At 47.2% G+C, this 26,370-nt stretch overlaps 1 protein-coding gene across 3 annotated transcripts in view; it reads right to left on the minus strand.

The window, feature by feature from the left end:
* The window catches only part of LOC149364195 (uncharacterized), a 270,656-nt gene extending 244,547 nt beyond the window's left edge, over positions 1-26,109 (minus strand). For all 3 annotated transcript variants that reach the window (XM_089574177.1, XM_089574179.1, XM_089574175.1), the window contains exon 1: positions 25,501-26,109. The gene's annotated coding sequence lies outside the window, so the exon portion shown is untranslated. The remainder of the gene's footprint in view (positions 1-25,500) is intronic.
* Between the last annotated feature and the right edge of the window lie 261 nt (positions 26,110-26,370).

Below are 26,370 nucleotides of genomic sequence, written 5' to 3' on the forward strand. Positions count from 1 at the left end.
AACTAACGAAGACCTTCGAAAACGTGATGGGCTTCTAAATGGTAGGCATGCAGTAATGAAGGTGGCTGTCTTTGTGCTAGAATAAGCGTGAGCAGTTGACCAATCGCGCTGCAGAATCGCTGAGTTCGCGCGGAACGAGTAGGGCGCGAAAAAGCTTAATTTATTTGTCTGCCGAAGCGTAAACTGAAGGCTACAAGACCCCGCATTAACATGCACCGTTTGCACGATGCTCCGCCTCAAAGTCCGGCCGTATTTTAGTGGTTTCCGCTTTGACGCAAGCTATTACGGGCATCCACGCGTGGTGCGTGTTGAAGTGGGGACGGAACAAGGGGTCCCCACTGGATTAGGGCAGATAATAATAGTAAAAAAAATAGCAAGTGATCCATACCAGCCGCCACGCGTGCTAAGCAAGTGCGAAGTGAGCTAATGCTGAGATGGCAGAGATCTCGTGAGACCTTCGATCGCTCCTTCTGAGGCGTAATACGTAGGATTAAGCGTGGCCCATTTCGGGACGAAGCTGCCGTCTAGCGGGAGCCACCTGAAGCATTCGCCGATCGAAGTTGTAGGCGACCGATGCGTCCAAGCCATCTATTTGGGACCATATACGGGAGCGGGAATCTTCTTTGTTGCTGTTTTTGTTTGTAATTTCGCGTTGGCAAGAAAAGGTAGATTAAAAGGCGACTCAGAGATCATGCTGTTTGCCTGCTGAGGACGAGGTCGCGGCGTCGAATCCCAGCCGCAGCAGCTGCGTTTTGATGGAAGCAAAATTCGAAAAATTGTGTGTGCTGCTAGATGTCTGTGCACGGTAAAATGACACTAGAGACAACTCCACGGAGTTACTGTTGTCAGTAAAACATTCTATAGCTCCTTCTCGGTACGTTAACGTGTGCCCGGCAGCAAAATATATATTTATAGCGGACAGCATTGAATTAAAAAAAAATTGCCATCACTCAATTTCGACTCGTGATATCTGCACCTATAAAAGTAGTGGATGCCGCCGTTTTCAGGTGAATGGCAGCGTATAATTGCACCTGGGATGCGCGCATGAAATTTGGTGTCAACGCATCTCAGTTTACCACTAGTCGCATATTATATTATACTAGTCGCATATATACTACAGTTCTAACCTACTAGTCGCATCTTGCTAGCTGTCCAGCGACGAACCCTTATCGGCTGCCCGGCACAGCCCTTGCCCCTGCATACTGGGCTCATTCAGTATTGCCAGTACTGTCAGTGTTCATTTATCATTGCTATTAATTTACACTTAGCATGAAACAACCTCAGGAGAATGCGAGATTGACAATAAATTACGAACAATATTATTGTCTAAGAATGAGAATGAATTTTTTTGACATGTGAAACACTTCTGTCGTAGCCATATCTGTATGAATGTCAATTTGTAAGAGGGCAGGACTCGCGTCAAGCCATTGTCACGACTTTTGTCCTGCCTTCTCCTCTGAAAAAGGGAAATAAAAGAATTGAATTGAAGTTAATTGAGCTGTAAGTGACCAAACTATTTCCAACTTTGTCTATGCCCCTTTTCATTTCACAACGATTTCTGCGGAAGGGGCTTTCTCAAGAGCAATCTGCAGAGCAGCAATAGCAATCACCGTAACAGCTATCGCTGGCACTATAATAGCGAAAAGCCTGATTATTTTTTCTCCCAGACTTTCCAAGACGCACGTTCAAATGTGCCATCACTAAAAATAACCCCGTAGTTTCGGATCTCGCCGTCTTTTCACGTGAAGGCCCATCACTGCGACACACTAACCCACATTTATAGTAATGACTATACGTTCGTAAGCATCAGCCTTACCCTAACCATTTTCTCAACTCAAAGTGCGCTGCTTTTGTGCACCGATGCCCGGAGGCTTGAAAGCACTCCGTGATTCATGACGAAGGCGGGAAGACACACAATGGAAAAGGCGGCGCAGTCGTCAAAAAGAAATCCGACGCGTTCCATTTGCTCAAACGAGCTGGAGCGAGACGCGATCAGCTCCTTCCAGATTCGACAACTACGGGAGTCGCCAAGCACTGATTTCGGGAAACTCGATACGACCGGACAGCTGTAATAGTGAAGCCAACCTCTGAAGTATATATATATAAAAAAAAGAAGCACGGAAAAAAGTATCGTCAACGCAGTTTGAAGCGAGAGAAATAGGAAAGGAGAACGAACTACAATCTGAGGTTTCTAAAGAATAAAAAATTGCCTTGGTCTAGATAAACTTTGATCTAAATGAGATATCGCATCATTTTCTGGGAAGACATCACAGCAAAGATACTATACACTACGCAGATGAGGTTGCAGAGAAAATTTTCAGCTCGAACTATGTTCAAAAATGAGGGGTATATGACGGCAGAGCATTGGGGAATCGTAAGTCGCAGCTACAACCGGGAGATTTATTGGCTGATTTTTATTCCTTTAGCATTGGCGTTCGTGAAGGACATGATGCTATTTGTTAGGTTGTTAGTATGTTAGTAATTTGTTAGTATATGGACGCTTTTTTATTGTTGGTCGCAGAGAAGCCACGGGGAGAAAGGCGTCACTTTTCAAACAAGATTCTTTACTGATTCTGACTGCACAAATTAGGCCCTTCACTGAATGTGCACTCATTCCATTCTTCACTGCACAGCACTGAATCACATTGCCGCAAACGCACAGAATGTAAATAAAGTGTTATCACCACGATGGTCACAGAGAAAAAAATTCTGCATGATTCTGGTTACTCTTAAAGATAGGTGTCGAAAACGGAAGAAATATTGGCTTTCGTTGGTGGCGAAACTAATTTTCAGCGTGGCGTGTGTACGCTTGGCTCAGTTTGCTGGGTAAAGAGGGAAGGCCAGAAGGAAGCAAAGGAAAAAAAAATTAATGAAGCAAGGAATGAACGAAAAAATGTAATGAAGAACTAGACAAGGGAAACTGTAAGAAAGAAAAGAAGACAGAAAGAAGGAAAGAAGAAAGGAAGAAAGAAGGAATAAAAGAACGAAATAAGGAAAGGAATAAAGGTAGGAAGGAAGAAAGAAACAAGTAAAGAAAGAAGAAAAAAGAAAAGAAAGGAAACAAAAGTGAAAGGAAAGAAGGAAAGAAAGAGCAACAGAACGAAAGAAGGAAAGAAAGTAAAGGAAGAGAGAAAGACGGAAGGTAAGAAAGAAAGGTAAGAAAGAAATAAAAGAAGGACGAAAGGAAAAAGGAAGGAAAAAAGAAGAAGACAGAAAGATCCAAGGAAGGAAGGAAGGAAGGAAGGAAGGAAGGAAGGAAGGAAGGAAGGAAGGATGGAAGGAAGGAAGGAAGGAAGGAAGGAAGGAAGGAAGGAAGGAAGGAAGGAAGGAAGGAAGGAAGGAAGGAAGGAAGGAAGGAAGGAAGGAAGGAAAGTACAGCGAGAAGAAAACAACGTGGAGTCCCGTGTTTCCTGCTCCTTGTGATAATGAAGACGCACCAACCAGCTCAACTCTATGTAACAACGTAGTTATCCCCTGTTATTCACTCGAAAGAGCGTCATATTTGTATGCCTCATCGCGTACTGTTGCATCATGAGCAAGAAACAAATACTCACATGAACGTTGATAACCGCACGCAAGTGCTTACTAACAAAAAACAATGTTTTCAAGCTGCACTTGCCGTTTCTGTCAAAAGAGAAGGAAACCTCACGGGAGACTTACATCGATGCATGAGGAAACACGGTGTCGGATTTCATCGGTTCGAACTCTGAGAAGAGCGTTTATTTTGAATGAGTCCTACTTGACAGCGCCATATTGGCTTTCCAAGCTCTTCCGAGTTCTTCGTGATTTTACAGCTCCTACCCCTCTCCCAACTGTCCCTCTCTCTCTTGCCCTCCTTCCCGCATCCATCCCTCCGGTACTTTCCTCCCACTTTTGCCCCCCGTTTTAAGCAGACAGACCGAGCGCAGCATGCTCGCATCTCAGCCAAGCGAGCAGCACTCAAGAGTCGTGGCCTGTACTCGACAGTTCCCTTTGCGCACTGCCTTTGCAGAGCCTTAAATGTCCTTCTTTGCGCGAAGTGAAAAACATTACGGGACGACTTGCGTGGCTACTTCATAACACAGGCTGACGCCATCTGTCGCTGAAGTACTTCCGGCATTTGGATGCTCGGAGTAAGTCACCCGTGTGCATTCAGTTGCGCCTAAAAACTGCGTTGATTAGTTAGAACGGTCTAGTCACGTTAAAGCTACCGTGGAATGTTGGCGCCGGACATGGAGTTTTATTAAAGAGGTACACTCGTATACCTCTCGAGGGCTTTCGAGAGGATTTCGTTACCTCCTCGAAATAATTAACATCAAGTCTGGGTTGTGGGAGTGCCCGCGTCTTCACTTAAAAGCCTCGTGAGCATATACTTCTGTCAAGACTCGCGGGCATTTTCGTCAGTGGCTTTGCATAAACGCTAACAAATAGCAGCTGCAGTTTTAATCTTGGCGCTGTCATCGGTGCGTAGTCACGAAGTCGGTTGCCACTGCTCGCGAGGGAAATAAAACACAGTCAAGATTCAACGCAGAGCCCACTGCCTCGGAGTTTCACGATCTCTCCGGATCGCATCAACGGCTGTGCTCCGTTCGAAATGAGCTCTCACGGTTGCCTGCCTCGTAATGAGCCCATTGTAAACCGAGGCCGGCTGGAGTCTCGGGCCAGGAACTCTGTTCTCGCGAACTGAATCAGCACATTTCCAAATGACATTTATTGTTTGGCTTCGACTCTTTCAGCGCCCGGGTGATTACAGGTCAGTTAACAAATGGTACCGGTCCGAACTTACTTGCGCTGCCTCTACTTAGGCGCCGTACTATGATTGCTTTGACCATGAACTAAAAATAAATATCTGATTTGTTGGAGCAAGCTTAATGTGAGTAATTACACAGTTACTTTTTAAAAGTTGGGCTACGTTTACATCAAAGAATTTACGGTCATTTGTATATACTTGACGGAATTAGGGTTGAATTTCCCATTTCCGTCTTGCAATTATTTTTTGAACCCTATCTGCCAGCGTGCTCCTGGCCAGGTTTATGCAGGCAGCGTCGATGCAGTGTCACATGAACGCCAACGTGCAGCTCGCTGGACAAGACAAAAAAAAAAAAACACATGACAAACTAGTATTTAAATGACTCTGCTGTGCTAATCAATAATACACTTTTTCTGTTTCCTTAACTCTCCACGAAGATTATCCCCAATCGAAAACGACCACCAAAAACAGGCTGTGCTCCTTCCGGGTGTCCGTGAACAATGAGCTAATCAGCTCTTGAATAAATATAGCAGGCAAACAGCTCCTAGGACGCTACTATTTTCGCCCTCTCAAAAGTAAAAGAAAACAATAAGGCGCTAAAAGACAAATTAGAAACGAGTTGCACGCACAGAGTATCAACAGTGACAGTGGAAGTTGGGCACTCATTTCAAGCTGGGGAAAAAAAAAAAAAACGTTCTAATTGCGAAACGTGGCCCCACTCGCACCACATGCGGTTTTCAACGTATACCTACCTACGTGCAGTGAGCGCGGGGCCTATTCCGAGTGTCATACTTTTAACGAGGCCACTCTTTGTTTAGAGAGAGCTTCGCGAATACGCGGAGTGTGTTTTGCGCCTAGTATTATAAATGATCCGGTCTAAATAGAGTCAGATTCTAGGTCGCCCAAGAGAACACGAACAGCGGCTCGGTCACAGAGAAACCCGGAAACGCCCAAGCACGGAAAAACACCGCTTCTCGTCAAAAACAGAACTCTCTCCCTTGCACACAGGTAAAACACACGCTCACATAGATGCCCATTAATGGGTAACCTCAATCGATACTCAGTAAAGAACACTGCTTCTAATTTTGTTTGCCGTGCAGCGCAGCTTGTAGGACATTGACATGGAGGGACCAAACTTCTCCTTTCAATATTTTACCGTAGGCTGCACCCGTTGTTGCTTCCTGATCACAGTCACAGGACACGAAAAAAAAAAATAAACTCGAGAAATAGGGTGCATATATATAAGAAGAACCAACAGAGAAAACACGATTGCTTAATATTAACCGTTTGGTTAGAGTCCACGTAGGAGTCCGCGTCGGTTGATAATAACGCGTAATCTGCTCGGGTTCGAGTTAAGCCTTAGTCTTATGCGTATGGACCATATCCATTTCTACTAGCTCGCGTATCAGTCGAAATTGGTCGTTCCAGGGAAAGCTGAAACGTGTCGGACTGACGCGACCACCCGCAAGGCGTCTCCATTAGCCTCGCTTTGGGTATGCGCCGCGCTCGCCCATGTATATAATACGGTGCACTCCATCTATTCTGACCCGCTTTTCAACGTACACAAATCACGCCGGCTCACCAGCGAGCATTCCTCCGCATAGTAACCTCCATCGCGCTCACTGCTGAGGGCGGCGGAGAACGAAAATCGCAGTTCACAACAGCGGGGTATCTGAACGAGTTGGTATAATTGTTCTCCGCGGAGGTAGGTAACCCGAGAGACCCGTACGCACGGAACATAATAGCCACACGAAAGCTATTGGTTATGCACGGCCCAACAACATGGCGCGAGTTTCTTATTTTTACTGTTGCCAGTTCTTTGAGTGCTGCGCAGTGGCGACAGCCCACATAATTAAATAGCGGTCACATTCAAAGTTAACGAGAATTTGCGTAATGTTCCCTTCGACTGAAGGCAGAGTGGCCAGACAGTCTTATCTAGCTTAAGCTAGCAACAGCTAGTCGTGTTCGCCTTGTCTATTGTTAGCACTGTTTTGAGCAGCACCTCCATTACATAATGATGAACACCCCGGCTTTGTAGCGAGGCAATACTATGTATTTATTTTGATGGCTGGGGCTCATTACTCTGCTGAACAATATCGTCAGGATCAAGTGAAGAATTTAGACTCGCTTGCAGTTGCCGTACCAACGGTTGGTGAATTCGAGATAACTTTTCTTTGCTCCTGATGTAGTTGCAAGTCGGAAATTGCGTTAGAGTAAGTACTTCCCTCCAACGACGTCATTCGACACAGTGCTGCTCCCACAACGGCACGCTTCCAGAGCGAAGGCGGTTTGGAAAAACGGCTGACAACGCATAGGGGATGGGTGAACGGAAGTGAAGGAAACATATGGGAGATAAGACTTCCAGTGTCGTTCCTATGGCCGGAAGAACGTTTTACTTCTTCTGGGATGTGACCTATATTTCAGTGAGTGGAGCAATGCCGCTGATGATCCGGCCTAACCACGATTCGTCCTTGAACGCCGTTTCGGAGCTGGCCATTTTTAATTAGATGAGAATTAACTTGTCAGGCTGAAATATGTCCGTATTTCAGTGTACAAAATGGTATAATTGCCAAATGATTCCTGATGTACTAACTTCCTGAACGTACTCCTGAAATCACTCATTATAGAAAGGCAATCGACAAATGCAGGGGATACGATACAAAGGTCAATATGTGATAATGGCAACAGGAAGTTTGCTACATCTTGAGCTGTGCTACTTAGTGAAGACTGCTATTAAATATCTCAGCACAGTTAAAAATGACAGACGACAGAAAGATGAAGGCTGGACGGGCTGATTGAGTTAGCGCCTGTTCAGTTCAGCCTTCATCGTTACGGCGTCAGTAATTTTAATTCCCGGTAACACGCTTCGTGGGCCAACAAAGCGTAAGAGTTCAGACGACTCGTGAATAGATTAAGCGGAGAAAATAAATAAAATGGTACGCAATTTAAGAAAAGTTATGAATGTACGATAAGCAATTATAATGCAAAGCGAAAGCAAAGCAAGAAAAAAAAAACAAACTCCAGCAACCATTTCACTTACTTGGAGCCCCGCAATCCTTTCAGACACCAAAGAACGTAAAACTCGAAGTCAATCCATTAACTATTCACTTCGGGCGGAAGAGCTAGACCAAGAAATATGAGCGACCGAAAGCTACGCGACTACTGTATATGCAATATAATCTAACTCACGCCGCGCCCCCCGAGGGATTATACTGACAAAAGGAAAATTTCCAAGTCATCGCAGACGCGCTACGGCGCCGCGTAGCGAGGCAGACGTTGTAGCGACCAGAAAACAAAGCTCTTGGGCGGCCGGCAGCAAGCAAACGATTTGCGAAGAGTGAAGAACACAACGGGAAATAAACGACCCGTTTCCGACCTCTCCAAGGGAACGCATCGATAACCGGCACATTGAAAGCAGCCGCCTAACCAGAACCGGCTTATTCGGCTCCGGTGTTCGCGAAACGTCAATCTTCCACCGCAAAGCTTGGGAAAAGGAAAACGAGGGGGGGGGGGGGGGGGGGGGGCAGCAAAGAGAAAGCCGGGCTTTACACGAGCAGGTGGAACCGCCGCATGAATAATGCAGCGGCAGCGGGGGAAACGGAATGAGACCAGCGAAAGGCGGAGTAAGAAGAAAGAAATAGAAAAGATGTGGCCACACACGCATATACACGGATATATTACTCGAGCCGTGTGATGAGGGGAAGAGGGAGGGGGGGGGGGGGTAGCGCATTGGTTACACGCCTGTAATGCCCCCTGCCGCCGCTGTTTGGGAGAGAAGCCGCGCGGCACGCGAATGCAACGACCTAGACAACAAGCGCGCGCAGGCAAGACACACACCATTAAGCGCTAGACAGATGTTTCGGCTTACTCGTGCGGCTGCGCCGGCGACTTCTGGCGCCACCCGTGTGGCGAGTTTTGAGACGGCGTCAAGGTGTGCAGATCTGCGGCGTGCGGTGGGTCCTTATTAAATAATAACGGTGTGTGATGTCGTGATACCGTGACGCTCTTATACCGTTAGCGAGCTGCACCGTCAGGCTCTGGCTACGCACGGGTGCAGGTGCCCGCATGCGCAGACTCTTTCTAGCGTGCTTGGGCTGTGCTCGTAGAGTCATAACGTTAAGTCAAAACGTCTCATTAGCGGTGCGTGTGTGTGAAACACGAGCCTAATTAACACCCGGTGGTAGCGGTAACAGTATATTGGTATGCGCGGTGACGCTAGGCTGAAACGTTGTTTCTTCTATGCGTTCATTGGTGATTTCATGAAACGGAACTGGGACAAAATAAGCTCGTCTTTAAACTGAACCTTGGAAATCTTGCCAGTGCAGCCCCAAAAGCGCGAAATTACCTGTCGAGGAAGCGGCAGCGCGAAACCCCGTTTCCGGAAGGAGGGCGTGTGGAGTTCATATTTCCTCATATTTTTCTCTCTCCACGACACGTGCACGTAACGTCTCTTGCAAGCATTCATAAAGCAGCGATTCTACTCCAGCGAATTATTTCGGGTATTAGAGCCGAATCGATTGTTTCTAGGGTCCGAAGAACGCCGGTGCTATCCGCAACGGGAGCTAACGACCGAAGCGTGACTTTCTTTTTTAAGTTACATACCGGGACGTTACCAGTTAAAAAGTTTCTAGAGGGAAAGGATTTCTTTTTACCGTGGGGATCGAACTGCTTAATTTGTAAACAGCATGAAACAATAGACCATGTTTTTTTGCACTGCTGGGAAGGGGTTTATTTTAGGGACGTGTTACAAAGGACCATAAAGAAAGAGCTACCACTTGACGCGCACGGAATTCGCTATTTAAGCACTGATAATGAGGATGGGGCACCTTTTGATCTCATAATGCTCTTGGGCCTCCACTGTATATGGCGCTCCAGAATGGCAGGCTACCATTGTGACAAAGACGCACGACCGGCCCGAATTTATTTTCGGGAAAGCATGGACTGGGTTCTTGCAATCCAAAAAGCAGCTGCGGAGCCTCCCGAGTGGCTCTCCAGACTAGAGCCGTTGCGTATGTTGCGGGAATTTTAAGCTGACGAAGCCAGTCTCGTGCTGGCTGACCACGACAGTGTCGTATGTATATAGCGTTATGTGTATTTTTGTTGTGCAATGTCATGAGCCAAAGACAGGCAATAAAGAAAAAAAAATAACGAAGCGTGGCCTTGTGGTAGAGCATCCGCCTCGCATTCGGGAGGTGCTGGGTTCGATCCCCAGTGCCGCCGGGTACCCACCGGTTTCTTTAATGGGTACAAGATTTCCCCTGGCCTGGTGCTCGGCTCTTCCAGGGTGAAATGCTTGGGAAAAGGGTCTTAGACCAAACAGTTGCCTTGGCGGATGAGTGATAAGTTCCCCTGCCAAGCAGCCATAAGTCCGCCTCGTGCGGCATAAGCCCAATTTGTGGCCCTTTTTTTTCGCTTTGTCCACACGACTCTCTGCCCACAGTGACGGGATTTGAAGGCGCAGGCTCCTTTCCCAAGCAATGCAGCCCTAGGAAGCCGAGCACCAGGCCGGGCCATAGCTTGTACCCATTTTGAGAAAACCGGTGGGTACCCGGCCGGTGGCGGGAGTCGAACCCACCACCTCCCGAAGCCGAGGCGGGCGCTCTGCTACCTCAGAAAATTTCGTGTACTGATTTTATCCCCATTTAACACACAACCAAATATAAGACGCTAATTGAGGTATTTTGTAACGAGGCCTGTTCGCGATAAGTGGGGCATAAAATTGGTGCAACCTGCATATTTCGAAAGCCTTTAGAGCGCAAAATATTAAAAGCAAGCTATCAAAAATATTTGGTCCCCTGTGTTTGTTTTACTCTCCGATGATAATTTAATGATAAAGACAAGAGGATAAACACAAAGTTACATCACATCAGCCCACCAAGCAATGCACTTACAACACCTAGTATACAGACGCCAAACAATGCTTTTCAGCTCAGACCTAAGCACCAACATATCACTTCAAAAACAGGACACACACATACATTATCGGTGGCCAGTTCTATCTGAGTCCAATTACGTCAGACCACCAAGCAATACACTTACGACGCTTACGATACTACAGAAACCAAACAATATTTTTGTGTTCCGACATAAATGCCTTGAAATCACTTGGAAATCATAACATCCACACGCATTATCTGTCGCCAGTTCTATTTAAATCCAATGAATTGTCGTTTCCAGTTCAATTTCCCGTAAAGCATACAGTTCTGCATTTTCAAGGTTAGCCCGCGTGAAACTGTTATTCTCGAGTATTCAGAAGGCAAAGAGGCGAGCTTAGTGTAGCCGTACGCTCACTCCATGATCATCAGGAGCTGGTTGCTCTAAAAACTTTTGCCTTTAGTTTGCCCTACCGGTGTAATTACGTGAAATAAGAATGTCATTGAAAGGTTGGCTTCACTGTTAAACACGACTTTAATGCGGCATAGCTATGTAGCCAGGAGAGATGTTCTAGTCTCTACAATTAAGGCCTTACTTCTTTGATTTGTTTTCAGGGCCGTTCTTTTGTCTACCTGACATTAGCGGCTACTAACTATGGCAGGTCTAAGATTTAGCTAAGAATAACAGTTGATTCGAGTGTCAAGCAGTGTGCTGAATACTATAAAAAGAAAAGAAAAAGAAAGTTTGAAAATAACTCCAGGAAGGAATAGTTTTAAACTCAAGTCTTCACTCTCGAGTTCGTAGCCACACTCCAGTTTATCCGAGTGTTGCACACGCTGCTTTTGATAAGCCCGATACTTTTTCCGCCTTAGTACGCGAGAAGATACATTGCCGAAGGACTAAAATTCATGCTTCATTGAAGCAGCGAAGTCGTTACGAGCTCTTAAAGAGTTGACAGAACGCTGGAGCACCACACGTCACTTCCTACTATATTCATCACTTGAACGAACTAGGGACTAGTACAGGATGCAAAGAACTCGGTCTCCGTTACTCTTTTTCGAGGTAGAAAAAAAAAAAGAGGTGTGGTTTAAAGAAATGGTACTGCCGCCAATGCATCGCATAGATCACCGTTGCTAGGTAATGCGTTACTATCAGCGCTGTGCATGTCTACTGCTTCGATGTATTTGGGTATCCGAAACGCCGAAGTGTTTCTTTATATCCGCGTGGCTTTACTCCCAACTGCCGAAGATATGAAGGCATTGATAGAGCTTTTATGCGGCAAACACGATCTAAAGCCAAAAATCCCACGTCACATCCAGACATAACGGGGTCACACAAAGTGGCTTCTGCGGAACGAACTATTCATAGTAGCTCAAAGAAAAAGCGTTTCAAACATTTTTTCTAAATAAAAGATAAATATAACTTTTCAGCCCTGCCCTCAAGGATACCGTTTGGTCACTCAAGCTTGAACACAAATGGCCTGAGAGACGTTACGAGAATTTTACCAAGTGCTTTAAATAAGTTCCTTAGCGCATACCGTGAAACGTACGGTAATTAAAAAAAAAAAACGCACCACTTCCGTCTTTCTCTCAAGCAAGACATTTCTGTAGGGGGTGGTGAAATCCCCCCGCTCCCAAGGAAGTAAAAATTAAAATCTGGGCCTCGTGCCCAGCACGAGAACTACGTCATCGCATACTGTTGTTGCTCGGCACTCGTGCTGGCAGACGACGGCGTTCCTCCCGATGCAATTAACTCGTGTTCCCGAGAGTCGAACAGCTTCATCGCCGAGACAAATTAAGCCTTTTTTCACCTCTCCTACCGAATAAACAGACTGACGAGCAGCTGATTCAGGCAGGATTCAGATTCCAAATTTCTGCGTGCATGGTACGGAAGTTTAATGATTAGCGCGTATTTAGCGCATTTTTCCGAGGAAGTTAATTACATTTCACCTTAGTATGGAAGGAATCTAGAAGACAGAGAGTACATACTGTTTTATTCCTTGAGCATTTTGCCCCTCACAAGGAACGAATTTTTTTAACTGAGAAATATTAACTTCGTAAAAATTTGCGGACATTTTGAGGATCCGGAATAACCTGCCATCTGAAGCTGTCTGTCTCACGCGACGTTAGTCAAAGGCTCAGAGACGCTTGGACCGACTTCAAAAAAGTAAACGCCAACGAGGTTTGTTTCTTACCCGTGTCGTGAGCACATAGTAACCCTTTATGCTCTAACTCCCTTTAAGATAAGCAGAACCCTTGTCCTCACCATTAGAGGACCGTTCAGTCTTTAGGGGCGCCGTCAAGTAAACACAACCTGGCTGAGAAATCAGTCCCGTTAGTTGTCAACCGAGGGTAAAGCCGGAAGATGTCGCAGGTGTTGTGTGTAACTCAGGACAAAATTTATTGCTTGCGTTTCCGAAGTGGAAAGGGGTGTTCCTCTTCGGTTTGGTTTGGTTTATGGGGTTTAACGTCCCAAAGCGACTAAGGCTATGAGAGACGCCGTAGTGGAGGGCTCCGGAAATTTCGACCACCTGGGGTTCTTTAACGTCCACTGACATCGCACAGTACACGGGCCTCTAGAATTTCTCCTCCAAAGAAATTCTAGCCGCCGCGGCCGGGATCGAACCCGCGTCTTTCGGGTCAGCAGCCGAGCACCATAACCGCTGAGCCACCGCGGCGGCATGTTCCTCTTCGTTCAAAATAATGTTACCGTCTAGTGCATGTAAACATAACATTTAAAGCTCTCGGATCATAAGTTTTCTTTACACGGTTGCCAAGTGTCAGTAAGAACCATGTGCCAGCGACTTCTTCTAGGTCTTACGATGGAGTTTTCCCACGCTCTCAAGGAAGAGCGCGAGACCATGGAAGAGAGATAGATTGGACTGCGGTCGTGCACATTGGCAGATAGTGACTGCGGCTTGACGCGCCATGCAAACGACCAGTAGGGGATGACTGTAGCGGATCAATCAATCAATCAATCAATCAATCAATCAATCAATCAATCAATCAATCAATCAATCAATCAATCAATCAATCAATCAATCAATCAATCAATCAATCAATCAATCAATCAATCAATTAATCAAATGAATGTTAATGAGCCCGCATTCATGTTAATGAGCCCGCGTTCATAACTTTCAGCAGCTTTGTAAACATGTTACTCTTACTATTTGAACATCTTTAGCGGTATGAACGTTGATCAGATCAGATCACAATTCAGTTGCATTAGTACCGATTAAAAACACAGCTGTTTCCCGCAAAGAGCCGCCATAACAAAGCGCGATTTTAATTTCCATAGCATTAAACGCTTTCCCTTGCACTCTGAATTCACAAAACGTAAATTAAGGGACCCGGTATAATACTTTCCTATTCGAACGTGCTTACCCGCTTGATTTATTGATTGATTTATTTACTTATTCATTGATGCGATCGAACGCTCCATCGATACCGAGCCAAGCATTGCTCCCCTACTGGTCGTTGACATGGCGCGTCTAGCCGCAGTCTCTATCTGCCAGTGTGCACGACCGCAATCTAATCTATCTCTCTTCCATGGTCTCGCGCACTTCCTCCATCGCCAGCGCTGGCCGGCATATACGCGCACTCACGTACACATCAGGCTGTAAAGCCCACGCCGATGTCTCTTTCTCCACGATTTTGTGCAAATTATTCACTCACAGATATGAGCTATCACTTAAGCTCCTATGTGCTTCCAGCCTGCCCTTCACACATCTCCAGGCATTTTTTTTTTCGTCACCGGCTCTCGGTTTTCTTTATATTGTAAGCACAACATGCGACCTTCGTCTTCATCTGTACATATCCATCATCATCGCTCATCTTCTTCTTCGAAGGGTTGGTCTCATCTTCTCGTCTTACCTACTGCCGTAATACCGACGCCTCCCAGGCCTCCCAGAAAAGCACCTATGATTTCTCCCACCGTGCCATATTTTTTCACCCTGGTGATGAGGTACTGCTGTGGACTCCAGTGCGTACCCCGGGATTGTGTGAAAAATTCTTGAGCCGTTATATTGGTCCGTACACTGCACTCGAACAAACGTCCCCGGTGAACTATCGCGTTGCCCCTGTTCATCCTGTTAATGATCGTCGTTGCCGAGGTGCCGAGATTGTTCATGTTTCTCGCCTAAAGCCCTTCGCCCGTCGCCCTACTGTGCTATAACCTGCGCCCGGGCCGGTCGCTTTCGTCCGCGAGGGGAGAAAGTGTAAGCACAACATGCGACCTTCGTCTTCATCTGTACATATCCATCATCATCGCTCATCTTCTTCTTCGAAAGGTTGGTCGCCATATTTGCGGGTGCAATTAAAGCTCGCTCCATCCTGCGCTCTGTCTCCCGTCTCACAATATCATCTTCCGGCGCAGCTAATTCCGTCATTCTTTGTTTTTTATCCGTAGGGCTAATATCTAACGCACACGCGCAAAGGCACTAATAAATGATAACCTTGCGATATGACCCTCGTATACTGCAAGGTCAAAAGTCAACACACCGCGATTAATACCTCTCTACATATAAAAGAGGCGACCGTTCTCGGAACAGTTTGGTACTTCTCCAGCTGCGGGGTACAAAAACTAGCGCGCATAAATCCTGTTCTCCACGCATTAAATGTTTCTTTCTTCTTACGTTAGCCATGTTGGGCAGGCCGAAATGCGGGCATAAAAATTTCATGGCGCGGACAGAGTTGTGCAGCGGGTCGCGTCAGGCCGCGTTGGAATTCCGCGTGTTCACAATGACAATGGCTCCGGGACGGCGACCCAGTGCTACGCGAAGGTCAGCACCCTCCCCTGCTGCTCCGCCTCCTGCTTACTACACTATCCCGCGCTACAGCGGCTTGGGCAATCCATTGTTTTTTGATTAGCGGAGTGGCCAAGGCGAGCAGTGTCGAGGCTGAGCCTTCTGTTTTACCGCTACGAAGCCCTAAACGTTCCACGCATATGTTGCAGGCGTCTGCGTGTATGTGGCAGTCGGTAGTGCCCTTGTGTGTCTGAGATAGCACGCTAGGATATGGCTGCGGGCCTAATTAGAAAGGGGTAGCAGGGTGTTTAAAAAGAAGTTAACCGTGAAAAGTTGAAAGGAACACATTTTCTTTCTAGCTGAAAATGATTGAGAACAAGCTGCTGAAAAAAGTTGTATGATGCAATAAACTCATAGAGTTTGCCATACAAATATCATAGAATTATCATACAAATCATGGAACATTACCGTACAAATGTCATACGTTTCTGTAATATCATACAGTCATCAAAGAGATATCATAGAATATTATACAAATTCTGATATTCTATCATGAAGCCTCTATGAGGTTATTGCATCATAGAACTTTTTTCAGCAGGGCGAGCATGGCGTTGAATGAACAAATAAATACAAAAACTAAATGCCCAGAAATTTCGACCTTTGTCTATGCATGTAACGAAGAAATTATAGCGGCAGCTTTACAGGCGATGGCGAATTCGTCCCAGGTACTCCCATACACAGCCATTGCTTTGAAACCGTGTCATACGAACCGCTAACATGACGGTTTATTCTCATTTAGGAGTATGTACAGAAAGTAAGTGTAAAACCCTGTATGTAAACAGGTGCGAAAAAAGCAAGGAGTTAGAATGATCGAAGTCACAGTATGATTTATCACGACTAGCGTAATGAAGCCATGACCATACGGAGCCAAGGAGTGAAGTGCTATTGGAGACATATAGCATCAGCTAGCAATATATTAGTCCTGTTTGCTGCGGAGAGTGGGTCATAATAGTGCGTTAAGACAGGCTGTATATGGGAGATTCGGTATAGACAAAATTCAAGGAGCCCAAAGTTTTTTTGATCATTTCATTTCACTTTCAATCCTTCGCTTCTTGTTAACTCTTCCTGCAAACTCTCTTTCCCGGCACTTATCCTTTTCCCGCTAATAGTGCCCTCTCGAAGATATGCGCAGGTTCTTCTGGATAAACAGATTATCTGGTTCTTTCTAGGTAAAATAGCGTTTGAATGGCAGCAAAAAAAAAAAAAAAAACATTTATTGCTAAGAAATTGTCATTTCAAAAAAATTTCCCGCCAACCGATTCAAACTCGTGACGTGCATCAAGAGGGACTGGTTTCCACCGTTTTGAAGTGAACGGCGGCATTGTAATTAGCCTCTGAGATCCACGAGCTATCGGTGTCGACGCATGCAGTCTAGTTGCAAAATCGGCCGGTGATGGCGACACTTGTTGTTTTGTTTTTTTTTTTTGCCTTTTAGCATATAAAAGCTATAACTTTGGTGAGATGCCTCTGTCTTTCGAATGCCGTCCTAAATCGATATACAGGTCAACATCAATTTATCTCCAGTGTTCCATTAAAAGGCGCATTTAACGCATCATCTATCCAGAGTATCCCACGACGACACCACTCACATCGAGGGCAGTTATCTGCGATGCTAATTTTACTGCCCAAACCCACGACGAAGCAACATTAAGCTTCAGCGGAACTCCTTTTTAATGACACCTCTGGTCGCTTTTCGTAAGCGGCATGACGCGATACCGCCTTCATGTATACTGGACCCTAGTCCGATCATTCATATCCCGTCCGTGCTCAGTGAGGCCGAACAGGGGGCAGTACTGAGCTTCAGTGTACCACTCTTCATACATTTAGACCCTTCGCGTTTAGTTTGGGTAACCTGAGAGAAGGAAAGCTTCGTAACAGAACTCTGTCAACTACACGGAAGCCATAATTACCGCATCGCATTACTACTCCGCGACAGCGGCCGCTTTTTCCGCCGTGACGTCTCGCGCGATAAGAAGTGGCAGCGTCGTGGACAGCAGCGAGCGCCAGCTGTGCTGATGGCGTGTAACTCAGCGCCTAGCGGCGGTCACCGCGGTGCGCTCTTTGCCGGCGGCGTCGCTCGCGCGGCAGGCTTTATTTTTAGCGCCCTTTGCCTACGCACTGCTAAATCCGACAGCGCCCGTAGAGTCTCGGTTCGCCCCCCCCCCCCCCCCCCCCCCCCCCTATCGCCGCCGCTCATCGAGCAGCGGCCCCGCGCTACGCAACGGTCAGCTGCACGGAGCGGGCAGCAGAGCCGCCGATGCGGTAAAGATTTCCGCTTCTTCAAGGTCGCCTTCTTTCCCTCGTGACGTCCTACCCTGAAAAGCAGCGTAACTTCTTCCTGGATGTCACGTGTTCCGAATACATAGTTACCGGATTTACCCGATTCTAACGAGCAATGTCTTTTCGCCACGCAATTTAAGGCTCAAAGCTGAACACGCCGTTGCAATATCGGATACGAAACCAGAACGACGCTAAGAACACCAACATCGTAATTACCATTACAAAATGGCGGTTGAGACCTTTTGCGTCACGTTTTGCGCTGAGAGTTGGAGTTTTGTTGGAGACGTTACGGACAACTACTTCGCTGAGGTTGTGGTCGTTTTCCCTCTACGTCATTAAACGTAATCTTATTTAACGTCTTTCTTGCTATCCAAGACCAAATATGGCGGCGGCGTCGACGAAGGATTATCGCTAAGACAGTGCGGAGAACGACGTGATACCGTGCGTACACAACGGAAAATAACTGCCGGAGAAAGATGGGAACTGACGCTAAAGCAGAAATGTACGTCGCTGGGCGCCTCTGCACACATGTAATACGTTGAAATCTGAGGCTTGTTGGAATATGTTAATTATGACAATAACTTTCTGGGCGACGCATGCGCGCATTACAGACGCGCATCTCTAGACAGCATTTGTCCTGTGCACTTGCGGCTTAAATCTCGGCTCTTGAAAGCGCTAAGAACTACGTCTTTGATCAGTGACCGCCAGAGCAATCCAATTTTCCACTGTAACAATTTCGAACACAACAGGGACATTCAGGGGAAGATAGAGCGCAAATATGAACGCCTGTGCGAACAGTTTCCTTCGCAATCGAGAAGGCACTGATTTCTCTGCAAGCGGCTAGAGACGTCGCGGCATCATTCCAAGACAGCATACTTGGAAAAAGCGAACAATTGCTGCCTTTTCTATGCAGAAGCTCTCTGTTCACATGCGAAGCAAGATATGGCGTAAGTTTCCGCGGCGGGATTACTCAATCCGCCCATGATTAGACCTTCATCAACCTGCAGAGCAGTAGAAGAGAAACCAATACAGTAAGCCTGGGAGAGTCCATTAGACTTTACCATGTGCTTAGCATATATCTTGAGCTCTCTGATTAATGTAACTGGCCTTCAAGCCTGGTTAGAGAAACCGTGGCCAGCGTGTCGCATAACGTTCCAAGATGGAATGCCGTGCGGGAAGTACGCCAAGCCCGTTGCCGGCAAGGACAACCGCAACGAATGATGCGACTTCGAGATAAGCTTCCTCGCATGTAGAAAACAAGAAACCGCGGATGCAAATAAAGATGGACCATATTTTAATTGTTAAATTGATTATTTAATGAATTTTCGCCTGCCAAAGCAACACCACTTATTATCAGACCAGCCGTAGTGGCGAGCTGCGTACAGATTTGCATCATCGGCATCATCGTTTCGCTCGCTTCCAGGGAAATGTTCGGTTTAAAAACTCACATCTATTAATACGAGGTGGCAACGCGTTAATTGAAAATAACTAATTTACCACATGTCTGAAGCAAAATGGGAAACTCAGTGAATTGTAGTCATTTTACGAACAGTACCCTCATTTCTTTAAACTTTTCGATTATGTAGGCCAACGCCCTCTGAATTTGCAACGTGCCATATATTTGTTTTTTGTCTGCCCGTAGCCAACAGCTGCTCGCTGCTAGTACTACTGCGTTTGTGTTTTTAGCTCACAGCGAGCGCACGAGACGAGGTCATTGGTTTGCCGCAGCACTCGCGCTGCGTTTTCTCGAGCCTTGGCGCGGTATCCGGCGGATGATCTAGAAAGCACACTGACGCGCATGCGCAGTGGCCGACAGCAGCGCAGCATTCGAGCGTCTCAGCTACAGCGCCGCCTGGAGCTTTCCGCGATCTCACGAGGCGTCCGATTGTTGTTGTTGTTGTTGCGACTGAGAGAAGGATGAAAAGGAAAGTGCACGGGCCTGCCGACTGGCTCGGGCCGAGCCACCACCGCTGCCACGTTTAGATAGAGGAGAGTTAAAAAACAAGAAGAAAGAGTGAAAGAACAGACGCGCGTCGCAACAACCGCGTCCATCGAAGCGAAGACGCTGGCTGAAACAACAGATACCCGATTTGTTTGTGAGTTCCTGCATGGTGTCATCGACTCACGTGACAGTGTCGACAGAGTGACAAAATAAGTATATAAGGTTGTGGGCAAAGGTGGTTCTCCCGACTTGCCCCAGCCTTCTTTCGCGTTCGGGGTGAGCTTAAACGTAGGCGGTACCAGCTACGCTAACAGTACGCATGCGCCAGCTTTGTTGCGTGGTTAATGAAAACAATGTAAGCGTTCTTGTTAATTTACGTAGGATACTCGGCGCTTGCCTCGCTGGAACTGTTCTGCGCCTCCCAGAACTGACGTTGAGGCGTGGTAACCGGAGCCTCTCGAGTCAACTAAGGAACCCCTCGAAAACATAACACACATCGTCGACTTCTAAACAAATTTAATTTCCCGACTTCCTTATTGGCAACTAATTACCACTCCTTATCCGCCAACAATGGCACAAACAGTGTAGTACTCTTAGTTTCCACCCCAGCAGCACGTGCTCGAGGGCTGTGTGTTTCGAGTTTTTATGAAAAAAGCATTTGCACGCACACGGTCAACCTTGGAAGTGGCATTTAAAATGACAGGATCTGCACTTTCTAGTAGTTCTAATTAACGCAGTGCCGACGAATAATTACTCCGTCGGAACTCTTCTGAAGGCTGCTTCCATAGGCTCCAAAGTGCTTGCATATTCAGGGTAACTTGTTTTCTTTTACATGCCTCCCTCAGTGGCACGCTGGAAAGAGATTTGTCCCTTACTGAGCTCTCATTAGTCCTTGCGCTGAGCCTGCTTGATGCTTCTTTTCTCCCGAAATCATTATTGCTTGTTTCTTTGTCAAGCTAAATCCGCTGCCACTTTCGGAAAAGAAAAAAAAAGCGAAGAAAAAAGCATTCTTGAGAGCTGGAAAAGCAAATAGAGCGCAGATCCGGCCAAGAAGAAGAAAAGAACAAGACGGTTAAAAAAAAAGCGAATCAATAAAGCAAGATTTTATGACCCTCCCGCAGTCGGTATGTGCCATTAAGCCTGAGCACATCATCATCAATTGGTGACCGAAGACGCCTTCACACGAAAGCGGATAAAAGCTAACAACAAGAACCTAACTAAACGCACGGCAGCAGTACCGTCATTAACTATAAATCACGCACAAGGCAAAAAAGAAAGGATACTGCATAGCACAGAGGCAGCCTTCAGCGTTGGATAAACGATAAGCCAGTCCATTACGTAATAAAGCAGCTCGGGAAATAGCCCCGTACGTGTACAAAAAATCTCCAACATCTCGAGCGCAAAGTACTCGCTGCAGTGAGTCAGATAGGAGCAAATTTCCCGTGAGGAGCAAGTTCAGGGTCACTGAATGCACTCACTGGCGGCCACTGCGTCCGTGGAAAGGCCGTTTCTCGACGCCTTCCAGTGAATCAAGATATCGCACGACACGCGACGAGGAGATCGCAATCTGTGCATATCAGGCTGCGCCATCGCTCCGAACTGGCTGTCGGCGCCGCCTTAAAAGCGCCAGATGTGTGAGGGTGGTAGGGCAATCTTGCCGAGGCGGAAAGAGCTACATGATGTGGCGCGTGCGACGGCCGCCGTCGTGTTACTCATGGGCGCCTACATTTGATCAACAGTTGAATCAAAATCGTTCGGCTATATCTCGTTCGGGATTCGATGTTTGAAAAGAGGTAATACTGCCCATTTATCCATACAGTAAATGGGTGCGATTAACAACTTCGCTGACTTTTCATAAATGCAAAGGCCGTCCGTGGCAGTGACGCCCGGTGCAGCTCTGTTTAAGTTATAGTTTGAGGTTATAGCCGAAGTTTCTTGTTTTTATATTGGTGTGAAAAGAAAATTGCTTTTACGGCTGATTTTTGTTTGAGCAATATGAACAATCGCAGGGATCGTAGCAGCAAGCGGATGTAATGTGCACTAATTGCTTTACAAAGCACCCCAGGCATATCACCCAAAAATTGCCGGATTCATTACAAATATTAAATGTTTGAAAATGGCAGAGGTCTGGAGTCACAGAGGCTCTCTGGATCACACCAGAGACTTTCTCACATGCTTTGGACATACTTTTTCGTGTCGGAGCTACGCACCGCCGACGGCAGACACCTCGCGGGAAAACTCTCGAATTCAGGCCATCTATAGTGAGCCCGTTGTATGTTTTCCTTCTTTTTGTTGTACTTCGAAACCACCGAAACAAGGAGTCTTCACCGGCGGGAAACGAGCCGGGCAAGCTTTGCACTCCGCTGTAACTGGCCATGCTCCCAGCGATACGCTAGCGCCGGCTAAGGAAATTGCGCGTCCATGTTCCTTGTTTAAACGACGCAGCCACAATGCGTCATCGGCGCAACCGCATCAAGATGCCGACCGCCGCAGCACGTGAAACGGGAAACCGGAGCTCAGATAAACACGACGATCCGTGGTCGTCCGTCCCACGCTATGATGCTTGCCTTAGTGCAACGCGGGCGCAAGTGGGCCTGTTGCTCCGACCTAGCAGACGCGCTAAACCTCGCGCACACGCTCACACGCGTGCAGTACACTACCCGAGTCTACACCGCCCCGCCACCAACGCCCCTCTTTTCCGCCTTTTCCCCCTGGGCTGTTCACTTTGAGGACGTAGCAGCGCTCAGTGGTCGCAGCCACTCTATGGCGCCGATCAATCATCGACACGCCATAGAAAACAAACGCCCGCGCCGCAGGGGCTCCATCACGAGCCGATGTACACTCTCTCTTGCTGTTGGCGAAGAAAGCACGCCGCATCATCGCCCGTGTGAAGTCATGCGCGCGGGACAGCAAGCTCGGTTAACGGAAGAAGGGTCAGAAGGTGTCCTATCCACGCCTACAAATTCGTATTTTTTTTAAAACCCTGCCAAAACATTTTTATTTCTACGCTGACATAGACTTATCAGGAAATTTCTCAGGGTCAGTGGTGTTGGCATTTTAAGTCGTAACCGAAAACTCTCGCGTTTAACTGTTTCCCTAAGGCTACGTTGCCCTTGTGGGCCTAGACGTGGTAGACCTGCGTACTGGTCTGTCGATGGATAGGTGAGTGGATGGATGGATATTATAGGTATCCTCTTTGAAGAGGGAGTGGTAAGTGGCGCAACCTTGCCCAGCGAATTTACGCGTCCAAATAGTTAATACCCATGTCCACGCGGCAGAGTAGACGACAGCAGATATCCGTACCTAGAATTTCTTCTGTCCGGAATCATCATTGAGCACATGCTATGACAAGCTCACTTTTACCGCATCCATGGCTCAAGTGGATGCGCCACCTGTCGGTAAATGGATGAAGTGCGTCCTGGGAAGGCCTCCATTTTAGGAACGGCGAGTGAAGCGATGAAATTCAGTAGGGTAAGAGTGCGGGATAGCTGGTGATCCATTACATACAAATACCAGCGTAAACCAGCAAGACACACGACAAAGAACGAGGACGCGAGGCGTGGAAATGACCTCTCCGCCAATACGGAGGACAGAAAGTTCCGCAATGTTTTTTTTTTTTTCATATAATCTTCCAAGTTACGAAACTTTGTGTACGCATAAAATATGAAGGGAAAGAAAACAAAAAAAAAAGGTGAAGACGTGGCTGTTTAATAGAGTCGACAATTGTGGAGTTAAAGCCCCCAACAATGACAAACGAAGTGAAATGGGAATCAGGAGAGACAATGAAAAGCAGATACAGCGCTGGTTCCTCCTGGCATTAGTTGAAACAGCTAGCCTACGGCAATTGCTTGGCGCGCTTGGGAAATGTCTCGTGAGATCTTTGACAGAACAGCTACAACGTTCAGGCCTAAAAGTTAACAGCCTCTGGGCGTTAACCTCACGCGCTTCCGAAAGATGGACGGCGTTGTATGGTTCAAAGACTCAAGGCTGAATGACTTATGAGGAAAAAAACAAGAGTCTAAAATGAAATGAACGATCATTCCCTAAAAGTGATCATCTATTCAAACTACAAAATCGTCTAAGACTCCAACCATATGAAGAAGCTGAAAGACCTCGCCTGTGATTTCAAATAATGGCTTGGGTCACGCGAGACTGGGCTGCCAGGGGTTCTTAAAATCGATTACGATGTTTGTAATCCAGATGCGAAAGAGTCGATTGTATGAGGAACGGGCCATACAACACGCACGTACAGCTCCGTTCGATACAAACGGGAACACTTATTCGACCCTCCAAAAGCGTAGACAGGTTTACTTCGTTGAATTTTCTGTTGCACCAACAGGGTGACTTCACCGCATATCCCGAAAATTCAACTGACTGGCTTTCTAAATATAGAAATAAGTACAAAACAAGAAAAATTTCAATGAAAAGTGAAACTTTTACGAGAGGTAAGAGCTATTCAAGGTGCCTCCGTTCATTTTGAAGCGGACTATCTCACAACTGTTTTGAACAGTTGGCGGAGTAGGGGCACATTCAAGCTGCCACGCGTTCGTAACGCACTTGCCAGCAGCAAAGACGAAGACGCCACGTGGCTGCGACAGCCGCTATACTTCTGCAAGCGACAGTGTCAAGGATACCGAGTCCGATCGACAGTTTTCCTGCATACTGCACGATTACGCATCAGCTACTTCCTCCGCATTTCCACACGTCCCATGGCTGTTCTCCAAAAAACAAAAACTTGGTGCTCCTACAAAACTGCACAAACGAAGCGGACATAAAGGTAGGAGCTCGAGGACAAACTATTCCTTAACAACATCCAGTACGCTGTGCACCAGTCAACATCCTGCTCACTTGAGGATGCCGTTTTAGTCACGGCATTACGAACTTTGCTGATCGATGGCGTGGTTGTGTAGTATCAACCATCAGTTTTCTAATAGGGACCATAAGAGGACGAGTTTTGTTCAGACAAGGCGCCATTTATAAAAAAAAAAACAACCAAAAGTGTTTCCTTCTAGAATTATTTTATTCAAAATACGTTTGTTTTTCTTCCTCAATTACTACTTTGCACCTCGTCGAAGAAAGAGATAGCGATTCGGAAAGTATAACCGCTCAAAGTGTCTGCGCTTAGTAAGTGCATTAAACAAGGCCATGCACTGACGTACGACGAACGTAGCCAATCGCCTCTAATGCGGAAAAGTGGATGAGGAACGACAAGAATAACTCGAGTAGCTTCTTAACACGACGCTTCTCAAGGTTACAGTAGACATGTTTCCTGAAGGTCGCCCAAGAAGGAGTGACTGACTGCATGGCTGCGCCGTTGGGATTTCACGTCGCGACGGCCTGCGACGCAGCTCATTGAATGTTTGCTTTAACGAATTCACATGTTAGGCATGGCTTCCTGTTTTATTCAGCGGAGAACAAGAACCCTTACAAGTTCGTTTCTTTACATGCAGGACTTTATAAAAATGAGAAGCCTTCGAAAGTAAAGATCAGCACATACGTGACCAGTTCAGCTGGCGACCTCAAAGTACGCAGCTGTCTAGATGCAGACTTTTCAATAGACTGCATGAACAGTGATAAAAGGGGAAAACATTTCTTAGCGCGCTGATGGATTGACATTGTGTGAGGCCCACATCCATGATTATCCCATCGGCAAGGAATGTATCTTTTTTCTTTGTCATACGCAGCACCTACTTGTTCGTCCTCACGTGCAAAACAGCTGCTCAGAAATGTGCGTTGGCTTAATCGCAACAGCTCTGCGACATCCATCAAGAACGTACTGGAATTGGCGTCTTCTCGATGGACCAATGATGCCAAGGCTGGAAAGTAATGAGGGAGGCAATGTTGCATGCAAAGAGAGCAATGTCTGCCTACCTGGAGTCATGCACGGATTCCGTTTCCGGTGTCCCATGTATCCGTAAGGAGCGGAGACTGAAGAGTTCGCGCAGTGACGTACAGAGAAAGCGTAACCGACGTGTTGACACCGGACGGACGGCGTCAGCGTCACACGTGCGCGCAACAACTGTCACACCGGAGCAGGGCGGACACAATCTCCGGATAAACCGACAGGCGGTATAGACGAGGCAGGAAAATGAAAACAAAGAGAAAAATCCCGGAGGAGCAGGCAGGTAGCAGGCAGGAGAAGGATCACCAGCGCGGTTATCCAAGAGAACGTAAGGGAGGCCACGGCACAAACGCGACACGCGCACATACACACACCGACAAAAAAAGAAAAGGAGCTGGTAGCGGGGAGGTGCTATCACACACGGTGACACTGATGTAGCAGCGCGGCCGAACGCGCGGCGAGGAGCATCGTCGACGACGTCGCCGGGCTGCTCTTCAAAAGCGCGTGAAGACCGAAGCGCGCGGAGCGGACACACCACCACCACCGCCAACCACCACAACGCGCCGTTTCCGTAAAGGCGTTCTCTTCGCGCGCCGCTGCTTCGTGCGCGCACCCCTGGCTGTTCGACGGAAACGCCGCCGCGACGGACGCGCAGCCACGTGACGCGCGTGGCTGTGACGTCGCCCAGTGACGTCAGCCGGCGTCGCGTCGCGGTGAGCGAACGGCAGGTTCGCACGATCCAGCCGGCACCCCGGCGGCGGCGGCACGCTAGCTAGTTTCCACTGCCTTCTCCTCCTCCTCTCCTTACCCTTCCCTTTTTGCCTCCGCGACAGCGAGCGCTCTTGTTTTTTCCAAATGATATGCTCACCTCTCGACTGGCGCACTCGACAGGATCATTG

Source organism: Amblyomma mixtum, chromosome 2 (assembly GCF_055824585.1).
Source record: "Amblyomma mixtum isolate Tamu chromosome 2, ASM5582458v1, whole genome shotgun sequence".
NCBI lineage: Eukaryota > Metazoa > Arthropoda > Arachnida > Ixodida > Ixodidae > Amblyomma > Amblyomma mixtum.